The following is a 13355-nucleotide window of genomic DNA, read 5'->3' on the forward strand; positions in this document are numbered from 1 at the left end:
ATGTGCTGCGCGGATGCCGAAATAGCTCAGTTGGGAGAGCGTAGACTAAAGATCTAAAGGTCCCCGATTCAATTCTGGGTTTTGTCACACCCTGGTTTTAAACATTGAACAATTCACATGAATGTTTTTGGGTTCTTTCTATATCCTAACTGAACCGAGCTTTCCTTCTAGCATAATGCGCAGGTAATCCTGGAAATGGGGGGGGGAGTCCCTCTTTCACATCAGTCATTAATGTGAGAAAGACTAAATAATGCAAGGATCCGGAAATATTCAGCAGAATGCTGAATGGCAGAGACATATATTACCACACTTCTCCAAGAAGCCTGACCTCTTCTCCGTGTTCCCTCCCGAAGAACCAGCTGCCATTTTCTTTGCTGCTCGCCGAATAGCGTTCACCTCTAAAAGCACGCAGCTGCATCACCAGAAGACATGTCCTAGGTGCACAACAGCGGTGGCTGTCTTTTTTTAGCAGATAGACCCTGCTCAGCTACATTATATTGATGATTTTAAGTGGGTATAGAGTCAGAGCTCGACTCTTGGCTGGTCAAAAGCAGATGGCAATGTCCAATGAGCTCTAGGCCCCACTGAATGTCATTTCTCCCAGGTCTCCCCCAGGTTCCAATGCTGTAGAAATGTTATTCCATGCTTCAGCTGTAAACCTTTGTCTCTTACAATAAAGGCCGTTATTTTTCCTTAACGGTCCACAAAGACAGAATGTAGAAGGGGTGTTTGTGACAGACATCATAGCGGATCCTCCAGATTGTCATTGGATTAGTCTTTGGTCTCCATTCAAGTGCGCATTATTCAGAACTCTTGTCTTCACAAGAAAATCCCTTGCGGAGTCACATACTTTTCAGGAGGGTCACGCGGAAGTTACACAGAATCAGGTCACTGAAAGCTAGGACCCTTATTACTGGCTCTACAGCCAAGCAAGCTGAGTCAGGCTATATAGTCAGAAGTAAAAGTGAAATTGCCATTGGGAGCCAGCAGGAATTTCTCTGCACTGGTGCTATCGCCAGCAGGAAAAAAATCAAACCACTGTCAGAAGTGGGATTCGATCCCACACCTCCGGAGGAGACTGCGACCTGAACGCAGCGCCTTAGACCGCTCGGCCATCCTGACATGGGATTAGCTTCCTCAGTCCCTGAATGTCGCGCGCATGCACGCTATTTGGAATCAATTAACTACTCATTAGAAAATCATCCCTCCTATGTACATTCTGGACTCATGGGAATTTTCACCTTGCCTAAAGATGTCCCAACTAGTGAACGGGGAGACAGCAAACCCCCAGGACAGAGGCCGATATAGCTCAGTTGGGAGAGCGTTAGACTGAAGATCTAAAGGTCCCTGGTTCGATCCCGGGTTTCGGCAAATGAATTTTGAATACAAATCTACTAACAAAAGAAAAGGCTTGCTACGTTTCTTTCCAATTCATTGGGGTTTCGATCGAGCGTAGCGCACTGTTGGAACTATAGAAAAAAAAAAAAGTTGAAAACAGTTCTTTCAGGAGAAGACAATGTGCTGCGCGGATGCCGAAATAGCTCAGTTGGGAGAGCGTAGACTAAAGGTCCCCGATTCAATTCTGGGTTTTGTCACACCCTCGTTTTAAACATTGAACAATTGACATGAATGTTTTTGGGTTCTTTCTATATCCTAACTGAACCGAGCTTTCCTTCTTGCATAATGCGCAGGTAATCCTGGAAATGGGGGGGGGGGGGAGTCCCTCTTTCACATCAGTCATTAATGTGAGAAAGACTAAATAATGCAAGGATCCGGAAATATTCAGCAGAATGCTGAATGGCAGAGACATATATTACCACACTTCTCCAAGAAGCCTTACCTCTTCTCCGTGTTCCCTCCCAAAGAACCAACTGCCATTTTCTTTGCTCCTCGCCGAATAGCGTTCACCTCCAAAAGCACGCAGCTGCATCACCAGAAGACATGCCCTAGCTGCACAACAGCGGTGGCTGTCTTTTTTTAGCAGATAGACCCTGCTCAGCTACATTATATTGATGATTTTAAGTGGGTATAGAGTCAGAGCTCGACTCTTGGCTGGTCAAAACCAGATGGCAATGTCCAATGAGCTCCAGGCCCCACTGAATGTCATTTCTCCCAGGTCTCCCCCAGGTTCCAATGCTGTAGAAATGTTATTCCATGCTTCAGCTGTAAACCTTTGTCTCTTAAATAAAGGCCGTTATTTTACCTTAACGGTCCACACAGACAGAATGTAGAACGGGTGTTTGTGACAGACATCATAGCGGATCCTCCAGATTGTGATTGGATTAGTCTTTGGTCTCCATTCAAGTGCGCATTATTCAGAACTCTTGTCTTCACAAGAAAATCCCTTGCGGAGTCACGTACTTTTCAGGAGGGTCACGCGGAAGTTACACAGAATCAGGTCACTGTAAGCTAGGACCCTTATTACAGGCTCTACAGCCAAGCAAGCTGAGTCAGGCTATATAGTCAGAAGTAAAAGTGAAATTGCCATTGGGAGCCAGCAGGAATTTCTCTGCACTGGTGCTATTGCCAGCAGGAAAATAATCAAACCACTATCAGAAGTGGGATTCGAACCCACGCCTCCAGAGGAGACTGCGACCTGAACGCAGCACCTTAGACCGCTCGGCCATCCTGACATGGGATTAGTTTCCTCAGTCCCTGAATGTCGCGCGCATGCACGCTATTTGGAATCAATTAACTACTCATTAGAAAATCATCCCTCCTATGTACATTCTGTACTCATGGGAATTTTCACCTTGCCTAAAGATGTCCCAACTAGTGAACGGGGAGACAGCAAACCCCAGAACAAAGGCCGAAATAGCTCAGTTGGGAGAGGGTAGACTAAAGATCTAAAGGTCCCCGATTCAATACTGGGTTTTTTCACACCCTCGTTTTAAACATTGAACAATTGACATGAATGTTTTTGGGTTCTTTCTATATCCTAACTGAACCGAGCTTTCCTTCTTGCATAATGCGCAGGTAATCCTGGAAATGGGGGGGGAAGTCCCTCTTTCACATCAGTCATTAATGTGAGAAAGACTAAATAATGCAAGGATCCGGACATATTCATCAGAATGCTGAATGGCAGAGACATATATTACCACACTTCTCCAAGAAGCCTTACCTCTTCTCCGTGTTCCCTCCAGAAGAACCAGCTGCCATTTTCTTTGCTGCTCGCCCAATAGCGTTCACCTCCAAAAGCACGCAGCTGCATCACCAGAAGACATGTCCTAGGTGCACAACAGCGGTGGCTGTCTTTTTTTAGCAGATAGACCCTGCTCAGCTACATTATATTGATGATTTTAAGTGGGTATAGAGTCAGAGCTCGACTCTTGGCTGGTCAAAACCAGATGGCAATGTCCAGTGAGCTCCAGGCCCCACTGAATGTCATTTCTCCCAGGTCTCCCCCAGGTTCCAATGCTGTAGAAATGTTATTCCATGCTTCAGCTGTAAACCTTTGTCTCTTACAATAAAGGCCGTTCTTTTACCTTAACGGTCCACACAGACAGAATGTAGAAGGGGTGTTTGTGACAGACATCATAGCGGATCCTCCAGATTGTGATTGGATTAGTCTTTGGTCTCCATTCAAGTGCGCATTATTCAGAACTCTTGTCTTCACAAGAAAATCCCTTGCGGAGTCACGTACTTTTCAGGAGGGTCACGCGGAAGTTACACAGAATCAGGTCACTGTAAGCTAGGACCCTTATTACTGGCTCTACAGCCAAGCAAGCTGAGTCAGGCTATATAGTCAGAAGTAAAAGTGAAATTGCCATTGGGAGCCAGCAGGAATTTCTCTGCACTGGTGCTATCGCCAGCAGGAAAAAAATCAAACCACTGTCAGAAGTGGGATTCGAACCCACGCCTCCAGAGGAGACTGCGACCTGATCGCAGCGCCTTAGACCGCTCAGCCATCCTGACATGGGATTAGTTTCCTCAGTCCCTGAATGTCGCGCGCATGCACGCTATTTGGAATCAATTAACTACTCATTAGAAAATCATCCCTCCTATGTACATTCTGTACTCATGGGAATTTTCACCTTGCCTAAAGATGTCCCAACTAGTGAACGGGGAGACAGCAAACCCCAGGACAGAGGCCGAAATAGCTCAGTTGGGAGAGCGTTAGACTGAAGATCTAAAGGTCCCTGGTTCGATCCCGGGTTTCGGCAAATGAATTTTGAATACAAATCCACTAACAAAAGAAAAGGCTTGCTACGTTTCTTTCCAATTCGTTGGGGTTTCGATCGAGCGTAGCGCACTGCTGGAACTATAGAAAAAAAAAATGGTTGAAAACAGTTCTTTCAGGAGAAGACAATGTGCTGCGCGGATTCCGAAATAGCTCAGTTGGGAGAGCGTAGACTAAAGATCTAAAAGTCACCGATTCAATTCTGGGTTTTGTCACACCCTTGTTTTAAACATTAAACAATTGACATGAATGTTTTTGGGTTCTTTCTATATCCTAACTGAACCGAGCTTTCCTTCTTGCATAATGCGCAGGTAATCCTGGAAATGGGGGGGGAAGTCCCTCTTTCACATCAGTCATTAATGTGAGAAAGACTAAATAATGCAAGGATCCGGAAATATTCAGCAGAATGCTGAATGGCAGAGACATATATTACCACACTTCTCCAAGAAGCCTTACCTCTTCTCCGTGTTCCCTCCAGAAGAACCAGCTGCCATTTTCTTTGCTGCTCGCCCAATAGCGTTCACCTCCAAAAGCACGCAGCTGCATCACCAGAAGACATGTCCTAGGTGCACAACAGCGGTGGCTGTCTTTTTTTAGCAGATAGACCCTGCTCAGCTACATTACATTGATGATTTTAAGTGGGTATAGAGTCAGAGCTCGACTCTTGGCTGGTCAAAAGCAGATGGCAATGTCCAATGAGCTCCAGGCCCCACTGAATGTCATTTCTCCCAGGTCTCCCCCAGGTTCCAAAGCTGTAGAAATGTTATTCCATGCTTCAGCTGTAAACCTTTGTCTCTTAAATAAAGGCCGTTATTTTACCTTAACGGTCCATACAGACAGAATGTAGAAGGGGTGTTTGTGACAGACATCATAGCGGATCCTCCAGATTGTGATTGGATTAGTCTTTGGTCTCCATTCAAGTGCGCATTATTCAGAACTCTTGTCTTCACAAGAAAATCCCTTGCGGAGTCACGTACTTTTCAGGAGGGTCACGCGGAAGTTACACAGAATCAGGTCACTGAAAGCTAGGACCCTTATTACTGGCTCTACAGCCAAGCAAGCTGAGTCAGGCTATATAGTCAGAAGTAAAAATGAAATTGCCATTGGGAGCCAGCAGGAATTTCTCTGCACTGGTGCTATCGCCAGCAGGAAAAATATCAAACCACTGTCAGAAGTGGGATTCGAACCCACGCGTCCATAGGAGACTGCGACCTGAACGCAGCGCCTTAGACCGCTCGGCCATCCTGACATGGGATTAGTTTCCTCAGTCCCCGAATGTCGCGCGCATGCACGCTATTTGGAATCAATTAACTACTCATTAGAAAATCATCCCTCCTATGTACATTCTGTACTCATGGGAATTTTCACCTTGCCTAAAGATGTCCCAACTAGTGAACGGGGAGACAGCAAACCCCAGGACAGAGGCCGAAATAGCTCAGGTGGGAGAGCGTTAGACTGAATATCTAAAGGTCCCTGGTTCGATCCCAGGTTTCGGCAAATGAATTTTGAATACAAATCCACTAACAAAAGAAAAGGCTTGCTACGTTTCTTTCCAATTCGTTGGGGTTTTGATCGAGCGTAGCGTACTGCTGGAACTATAGAAAAAAAAAAAAAAAGGTTGAAAACAGTTCTTTCAGGAGAAGACAATGTGCTGCGCGGATGCCGAAATAGCTCAGTTGGGAGAGCGTAGACTAAAGGTCCCCGATTCAATTCTACGTTTTGTCACACCCTCGTTTTAAACATTGAACAATTGACATGAATGTTTTTGGGTTCTTTCTATATCCTAACTGAACCGAGCTTTCCTTCTAGCATAATGCGCAGGTAATCCTGGAAATGGGGGGGAAGTCCCTCTTTCACATCAGTCATTAATGTGAGAAAGACTAAATAATGCAAGGATCCGGAAATATTCAGCAGAATGCTGAATGGCAGAGACATATATTACCACACTTCTCCAAGAAGCCTTACCTCTTCTCCGTGTTCCCTCCCGAAGAACCAACTGCCATTTTCTTTGCTGCTCGACGAATAGCGTTCACCTCCAAAAGCACGCAGCTGCATCACCAGAAGACATGTCCTAGGTGCACAACAGCTGTGGCTGTCTTTTTTTAGCAGATAGACCCTGCTCAGCTACATTATATTGATGATTTTAAGTGGGTATAGAGTCAGAGCTCGACTCTTGGCTGGTCAAAAGCAGATGGCAATGTCCAATGAGCTCCAGGCCCCACTGAATGTCATTTCTCGCAGGTCTCCCCCAGGTTCCAATGCTGTAGAAATGTTATTCCATGCTTCAGCTGTAAACCTTTGTCTCTTACAATAAAGGCCGTTATTTTACCTTAACGGTCCACACAGACAGAATGTAGAAGGGGTGTTTGTGACAGACATCATAGCGGATCCTCCAGATTGTGATTGGATTAGTCTTTGGTCTCCATTCAAGTGCGCATTATTCAGAACTCTTGTCTTCACAAGAAAATCCCTTGTGGAGTCACATACTTTTCAGGAGGGTCACGCGGAAGTTACACAGAATCAGGTCACTGTAAGCTAGGACCCTTATTACTGGCTCTACAGCCAAGCAAGCTGAGTCAGGCTATATAGTCAGAAGTAAAAGTGAAATTGCCATTGGGAGCCAGCAGGAATTTCTCTGCACTGGTGCTATCGCCAGCAGGAAAAAAATCAAACCACTGTCAGAAGTGAGATTCGAACCCACGCCTCCAAAGGAGACTGCGACCTGAACGCAGCACCTTAGACCGCTCGGCCAATCTGACATGGGATTAGTTTCCTCAGTCCCTGAATGTCGCGCGCATGCACGCTATTTGGAATCAATTAACTACTCATTAGAAAATCATCCCTCCTATGTACATTCTGTACTCATGGGAATTTTCACCTTGCCTAAAGATGTCCCAACTAGTGAACGGGGAGACAGCAAACCCCAGGACAGAGGCCGAAATAGCTCAGTTGGGAGAGCGTTAGACTGAAGATCTAAAGGTTCCTGGTTCGATCCCGGGTTTCGGCAAATGAATTTTGAATACAAATCCACTAACAAAAGAAAAGGCTTGCTATGTTTCTTTCCAATTCGTTGGGGTTTCGATCAAGCGTAGCGCGCTGCTGGAACTATAGAAAAAAAAAAGGTTGAAAACAGTTCTTTCAAGAGAAGACAATGTGCTGCGCGGATGCCGAAATAGCTCAGTTGGGAGAGCGTAGACTAAAGATCTAAAGGTCCCCGATTCAATTCTGGGTTTTGTCACACCCTCATTTTAAACATTGAACAATTGACATGAATGTTTTTGGGTTCTTTCTATATCCTAACTGAACCGAGCTTTCCTTCTTGCATAATGCGCAGGTAATCCTGGAAATGGGGGGGGGGAGTCCCTCTTTCACATCAGTCATTAATGTGAGAAAGACTAAATAATGCAAGGATCCGGAAATATTCAGCAGAATGCTGAATGGCAGAGACATATATTACCACACTTCTCCAAGAAGCCTTACCTCTTCTCCGTGTTCCCTCCCGAAGAACCAGCTGCCATTTTCTTTGCTGCTCGCCGAATAGCGTTCACCTCCAAAAGCACGCAGCTGCATCACCAGAAGACATGTCCTAGGTGCACAACAGCGGTGGCTGTCTTTTTTTAGCAGATAGACCCTGCTCAGCTACATTATATTGATGATTTTAAGTGGGTATAGAGTCAGAGCTCGACTCTTGGCTGGTCTAAACCAGATGGCAATGTCCAATGAGCTCCAGGCCCCACTGAATGTCATTTCTCCCAGGTCTCCCCCAGGTTCCAATGCTGTAGAAATGTTATTCCATGCTTCAGCTGTAAACCTTTGTCTCTTAAATAAAGGCCGTTATTTTACCTTAACGGTCCACACAGACAGAATGTAGAAGGGGTGTTTGTGACAGACATCATAGCGGATCCTCCAGATTGTCATTGGATTAGTCTTTGGTCTCCATTCAAGTGCGCATTATTCAGAACTCTTGTCTTCACAAGAAAATCCCTTGCGGAGTCACGTACTTTTCAGGAGGGTCACGCGGAAGTTACACAGAATCAGGTCACTGTAAGCTAGGACCCTTATTACTGGCTCTACAGCCAAGCAAGCTGAGTCAGGCTATATAGTCAGAAGTAAAAGTGAAATTGCCATTGGGAGCCAGCAGGAATTTCTCTGCACTGGTGCTATCGCCAGCAGGAAAAAAATCAAACCACTGTCAGAAGTGGGATTCGAACCCACGCCTCCAGAGGAGACTGCGACCTGAACGCAGCGCCTTAGACCGCTCGGCCATCCTGACATGGGATTAGTTTCCTCAGTCCCTGAATGTCGCGCGCATGCACGCTATTTGGAATCAATTAACTACTCATTAGAAAATCATCCCTCCTATGTACATTCTGTACTCATGGGAATTTTCACCTTGCCTAAAGATGTCCCAACTAGTGAACGGGGAGACAGCATACCTCAGGACAGAGGCCGAAATAGCTCAGTTGGGAGAGCGTTAGACTGAAGATCTGAAGGTCCCTGGTTCGATCCCGGGTTTCGGCAAATGAATTTTGAATACAAATCCACTAACAAAAGAAAAGGCTTGCTACGTTTCTTTCCAATTCGTTGGGGTTTCGATCGAGCGTAGCGCACTGCTGGAACTATAGAAAAAAAAAAAGGTTGAAAACAGTTCTTTCAGGAGAAGACAATGTGCTGCGCGGATGCCGAAATAGCTCAGTTGGGAGAGCGTAGACTAAAGGTCCCCGATTCAATTCTGGGTTTTGTCACACCCTCGTTTTAAACATTGAACAATTGACATGAATGTTTTTGGGTTCTTTCTATATCCTAACTGAACCGAGCTTTCCTTCTTGCATAATGCGCAGGTAATCCTGGAAATGGGGGGGGGGGGGGAGAAGTCCCTCTTTCACATCAGTCATTAATGTGAGAAAGACTAAGTAATGCAAGGATCCGGAAATATTCAGCAGAATGCTGAATGGCAGAGACATATATTACCACACTTCTCCAAGAAGCCTTACCTCTTCTCCGTGTTCCCTCCCGAAGAACCAGCTGCCATTTTCTTTGCTGCTCGCTGAATAGCGTTCACCTCCAAAAGCACGCAGCTGCATCACCAGAAGACATGTCCTAGGTGCACAACAGCGGTGGCTGTCTTTTTTTAGCAGATAGATCCTGCTCAACTACATTATATTGATGATTTTAAGTTGGTATAGAGTCAGAGCTCGACTCTTGGCTGGTCAAAACCAGATGGCAATGTCCAATGAGCTCCAGGCCCCACTGAATGTCATTTCTCCCAGGTCTCCCCCAGGTTCCAATGCTGTAGAAATGTTATTCCATGCTTCAGCTGTAAACCTTTGTCTCTTACAATAAAGGCCGTTCTTTTACCTTAACGGTCCACACAGACAGAATGTAGAAGGGGTGTTTGTGACAGACATCATAGCGGATCCTCCAGATTGTGATTGGATTAGTCTTTGGTCTCCATTCAAGTGCGCATTATTCAGAACTCTTGTCTTCACAAGAAAATCCCTTGCGTAGTCACGTACTTTTCAGGAGGGTCACGCGGAAGTTACACAGAATCAGGTCACTGAAAACTAGGACCCTTATTACTGGCTCTACAGCCAAGCAAGCTGAGTCAGGCTATATAGTCAGAAGTAAAAGTGAAATTGCCATTGGGAGCCAGCAGGAATTTCTCTGCACTGGTGCTATCGCCATCAGGAAAAAAATCAAACCACTGTCAGAAGTGGGATTTGAACCCACGCCTCCAGAGGAGACTGCGACCTGAACGCAGCGCCTTAGACCGCTCAGCTATCCTGACATGGGATTAGTTTCCTCAGTCCCTGAATGTCGCGCGCATGCACGCTATTTGGAATCAATTAACTACTCATTAGAAAATCATCCCTCCTATGTACATTCTGGACTCATGGGAATGTTCACCTTGCCTAAAGATGTCCCAACTAGTGAACGGGGAGACAGCAAACCCCAGGACAGAGGCCGAAATACCTCAGTTGGGAGAGCGTTAGACTGAAGATTTAAAGGTCCCTGGTTCGATCCCGGGTTTCGGCAAATGAATTTTGAATACAAATCCACTAACAAAAGAAAAGGCTTGCTACGTTTCTTTCCAATTCGTTGGGGTTTTGATCGAGCGTAGCGCACTGCTGGAACTATAGAAAAAAAAAAAAAAGGTTGAAAACAGTTCTTTCAGGAGAAGACAATGTGCTGCGCGGATGCCGAAATAGCTCAGTTGGGAGAGCGTAGACTAAAGGTCCCCGATTCAATTCTGGGTTTTGTCACACCCTCGTTTTAAACATTGAACAATTGACATGAATGTTTTTGGGTTCTTTCTATATCCTAACTGAACCGAGCTTTCCTTCTTGCATAATGCGCAGGTAATCCTGGAAATGGGGGGGGGAAGTCCCTCTTTCACATCAGTCATTAATGTGAGAAAGACTAAATAATGCAAGGATCCGGAAATATTCAGCAGAATGCTGAATGGCAGAGACATATATTACCACACTTCTCCAAGAAGCCTTACCTCTTCTCCGTGTTCCCTCCAGAAGAACCAGCTGCCATTTTCTTTGCTGCTCGCCCAATAGCGTTCACCTCCAAAAGCACGCAGCTGCATCACCAGAAGACATGTCCTAGGTGCACAACAGCGGTGGCTGTCTTTTTTTAGCAGATAGACCCTGCTCAGCTACATTATATTGATGATTTTAAGTGGGTATAGAGTCAGAGCTCGACTCTTGGCTGGTCAAAACCAGATGGCAATGTCCAATGATCTCCAGGCCCCACTGAATGTCATTTCTCCCAGGTCTCCCCCAGGTTCCAATGCTGTAGAAATGTTATTCCATGCTTCAGCTGTAAACCTTTGTCTCTTAAATAAAGGCCGTTATTTTACCTTAACGGTCCACACAGACAGAATGTAGAAGGGGTGTTTGTGACAGACATCATAGCGGATCCTCCAGATTGTGATTGGATTAGTCTTTGGTCTCCATTCAAGTGCGCATTATTCAGAACTCTTGTCTTCACAAGAAAATCCCTTGCGGAGTCACATACTTTTCAGGAGGGTCACGCGGAAGTTACACAGAATCAGGTCACTGAAAGCTAGGACCCTTATTACTGGCTCTACAGCCAAGCAAGCTGAGTCAGGCTATATAGTCAGAAGTAAAAGTGAAATTGCCATTGGGAGCCAGCAGGAATTTCTCTGCACTGGTGCTATCGCCAGCAGGAAAAAAATCAAACCACTGTCAGAAGTGGGATTCGAACCCACGCCTCCAGAGGAGACTGCGACCTGAACGCAGCGCCTTAGACCGCTCGGCCATCCTGACATGGGATTAGTTCCTCAGTCCCTGAATGTCGCACGCATGCACGCTATTTGGAATCAATTAACTACTCATTAAAAAATCATCCCTCCTATGTACATTCTGTACTCATGGGAATTTTCACCTTGCCTAAAGATGTCCCAACTAGTGAACGGGGAGACAGCAAACCCCAGGACAGAGGCCGAAATAGCTCAGTTGGGAGAGCGTTAGACTGAAGATCTAAAGGTCCCTGGTTCGATCCTGGGTTTCGGCAAATGAATTTTGAATACAAATCCACTAACAAAAGAAAAGGCTTGCTACGTTTCTTTCCAATTCGTTGGGGTTTCGATCGAGCGTAGCGCACTGCTGGAACTATAGAAAAAAAAAAATGGTTGAAAACAGTTCTTTCAGGAGAAGACAATGTGCTGCGCGGATGCCGAAATAGCTCAGTTGGGAGAGCGTAGACTAAAGATCTAAAGGTCCCCGATTCAATTCTGGGTTTTGTCACACCCTCGTTTTAAACATTAAACAATTGACATGAATGTTTTTGGGTTCTTTCTATATCCTAACTGAACCGAGCTTTCCTTCTTGCATAATGCGCAGGTAATCCTGGAAATGGGGGGGGGGGGGAGTCCCTCTTTCACATCAGTCATTAATGTGAGAAAGACTAAATAATGCAAGGATCCGGAAATATTCAGCAGAATGCTGAATGGCAGAGACATATATTACCACACTTCTCCAAGAAGCCTTACCTCTTCTCCGTGTTCCCTCCCGAAGAACCATCTGCCATTTTCTTTGCTGCTCGCCGAATAGCGTTCACCTCCAAAAGCACGCAGCTGCATCACCAGAAGACATGTCCTAGGTGCACAACAGCAGTGGCTGTCTTTTTTTAGCAGATAGACCCTGCTCAGCTACATTATATTGATGATTTTAAGTGGGTATAGAGTCAGAGCTCGACTCTTGGCTAGTCAAAACCAGATGGCAATGTCCAATGAGCTCCAGGTCCCACTGAATGTCATTTCTCCCAGGTCTCCCCCAGGTTCCAATGCTGTAGAAATGTTATTCCATGCTTCAGCTGTAAACCTTTGTCTCTTACAATAAAGGCCATTATTTTACCTTAACGGTCCGCACAGACAGAATGTAGAAGGGGTGTTTGTGACAGACATCATAGCGGATCCTCCAGATTGTGATTGGATTAGTCTTTGGTCTCCATTCAAGTGCGCATTATTCAGAACTCTTGTCTTCACAAGAAAATCCCTTGCGGAGTCACGTACTTTTCAGGAGGGTCACGCGGAAGTTACACAGAATCAGATCACTGAAAGCTAGGACCCTTATTACTGGCTCTACAGCCAAGCAAGCTGAGTCAGGCTATATAGTCAGAAGTAAAAGTGAAATTGCCATTGGGAGCCAGCAGGAATTTCTCTGCACTGGTGCTATCGCCAGCAGGAAAAAAATCAAACCACTGTCAGAAGTGGGATTGGAACACACGCCTCCAGAGGAGACTGCGACCTGAACGCAGCGCCTTAGACCGCTCGGCCATCCTGACATGGGATTAGTTTCCTCAGTCCCTGAATGTCGCGCGCATGCACGCTATTTGGAATCAATTAACTACTCATTAGAAAATCATCCCTCCTATGTACATTCTGTACTCATGGGAATTTTCACCTTGCCTAAAGATGTCCCAACTAGTGAACGGGTAGACAGCCAACCCCAGCACAGAGGCCGAAATAGCTCAGTTGGGAGAGCGTTAGACTGAAGATCTAAAGGTCCCTGGTTCGATCCCGGGTTTCGGCAAATGAATTTTGAATACAAATCCACTAACAAAAGAAAAGGCTTGCTATGTTTCTTTCCAATTCGTTGGGGTTTCGATCGAGCGTAGCGCGCTGCTGGAACTGTAGAAAAAA

At 45.6% G+C, this 13355-nt stretch overlaps 15 non-coding genes across 15 annotated transcripts; 7 read left to right on the plus strand and 8 right to left on the minus strand.

Annotated features, from left to right (window-relative positions):
• Positions 1-1039: 1039 nt before the first annotated feature.
• Positions 1040-1122, minus strand: TRNAL-CAG (transfer RNA leucine (anticodon CAG)). The gene has a single exon. It is a non-coding gene; the product is annotated as a tRNA-Leu (tRNA).
• A 176-nt stretch (positions 1123-1298) lies between these two features.
• TRNAF-GAA (transfer RNA phenylalanine (anticodon GAA)) lies at positions 1299-1371 on the plus strand. Its single transcript has one exon. It is a non-coding gene; the product is annotated as a tRNA-Phe (tRNA).
• Positions 1372-2550: 1179 nt separating this feature from the next.
• Positions 2551-2633, minus strand: TRNAL-CAG (transfer RNA leucine (anticodon CAG)). The gene has a single exon. It is a non-coding gene; the product is annotated as a tRNA-Leu (tRNA).
• A 1199-nt stretch (positions 2634-3832) lies between these two features.
• On the minus strand, positions 3833-3915 carry TRNAL-CAG (transfer RNA leucine (anticodon CAG)). The gene has a single exon. It is a non-coding gene; the product is annotated as a tRNA-Leu (tRNA).
• Positions 3916-4090: 175 nt separating this feature from the next.
• Positions 4091-4163, plus strand: TRNAF-GAA (transfer RNA phenylalanine (anticodon GAA)). The gene has a single exon. It is a non-coding gene; the product is annotated as a tRNA-Phe (tRNA).
• Positions 4164-5346: 1183 nt separating this feature from the next.
• TRNAL-CAG (transfer RNA leucine (anticodon CAG)) lies at positions 5347-5429 on the minus strand. The gene has a single exon. It is a non-coding gene; the product is annotated as a tRNA-Leu (tRNA).
• Positions 5430-5604: 175 nt separating this feature from the next.
• TRNAF-GAA (transfer RNA phenylalanine (anticodon GAA)) lies at positions 5605-5677 on the plus strand. The gene has a single exon. It is a non-coding gene; the product is annotated as a tRNA-Phe (tRNA).
• A 1437-nt stretch (positions 5678-7114) lies between these two features.
• TRNAF-GAA (transfer RNA phenylalanine (anticodon GAA)) lies at positions 7115-7187 on the plus strand. The gene has a single exon. It is a non-coding gene; the product is annotated as a tRNA-Phe (tRNA).
• A 1183-nt stretch (positions 7188-8370) lies between these two features.
• Positions 8371-8453, minus strand: TRNAL-CAG (transfer RNA leucine (anticodon CAG)). The gene has a single exon. It is a non-coding gene; the product is annotated as a tRNA-Leu (tRNA).
• Positions 8454-8628: 175 nt separating this feature from the next.
• On the plus strand, positions 8629-8701 carry TRNAF-GAA (transfer RNA phenylalanine (anticodon GAA)). The gene has a single exon. It is a non-coding gene; the product is annotated as a tRNA-Phe (tRNA).
• Positions 8702-9885: 1184 nt separating this feature from the next.
• On the minus strand, positions 9886-9968 carry TRNAL-CAG (transfer RNA leucine (anticodon CAG)). Its single transcript has one exon. It is a non-coding gene; the product is annotated as a tRNA-Leu (tRNA).
• A 1427-nt stretch (positions 9969-11395) lies between these two features.
• Positions 11396-11478, minus strand: TRNAL-CAG (transfer RNA leucine (anticodon CAG)). Its single transcript has one exon. It is a non-coding gene; the product is annotated as a tRNA-Leu (tRNA).
• Positions 11479-11652: 174 nt separating this feature from the next.
• Positions 11653-11725, plus strand: TRNAF-GAA (transfer RNA phenylalanine (anticodon GAA)). Its single transcript has one exon. It is a non-coding gene; the product is annotated as a tRNA-Phe (tRNA).
• A 1189-nt stretch (positions 11726-12914) lies between these two features.
• On the minus strand, positions 12915-12997 carry TRNAL-CAG (transfer RNA leucine (anticodon CAG)). Its single transcript has one exon. It is a non-coding gene; the product is annotated as a tRNA-Leu (tRNA).
• Positions 12998-13172: 175 nt separating this feature from the next.
• Positions 13173-13245, plus strand: TRNAF-GAA (transfer RNA phenylalanine (anticodon GAA)). Its single transcript has one exon. It is a non-coding gene; the product is annotated as a tRNA-Phe (tRNA).
• Positions 13246-13355: the final 110 nt, after the last annotated feature.

Source organism: Leptodactylus fuscus, chromosome 1, assembly GCF_031893055.1.
Source record: "Leptodactylus fuscus isolate aLepFus1 chromosome 1, aLepFus1.hap2, whole genome shotgun sequence".
Classification (NCBI taxonomy): domain Eukaryota; kingdom Metazoa; phylum Chordata; class Amphibia; order Anura; family Leptodactylidae; genus Leptodactylus; species Leptodactylus fuscus.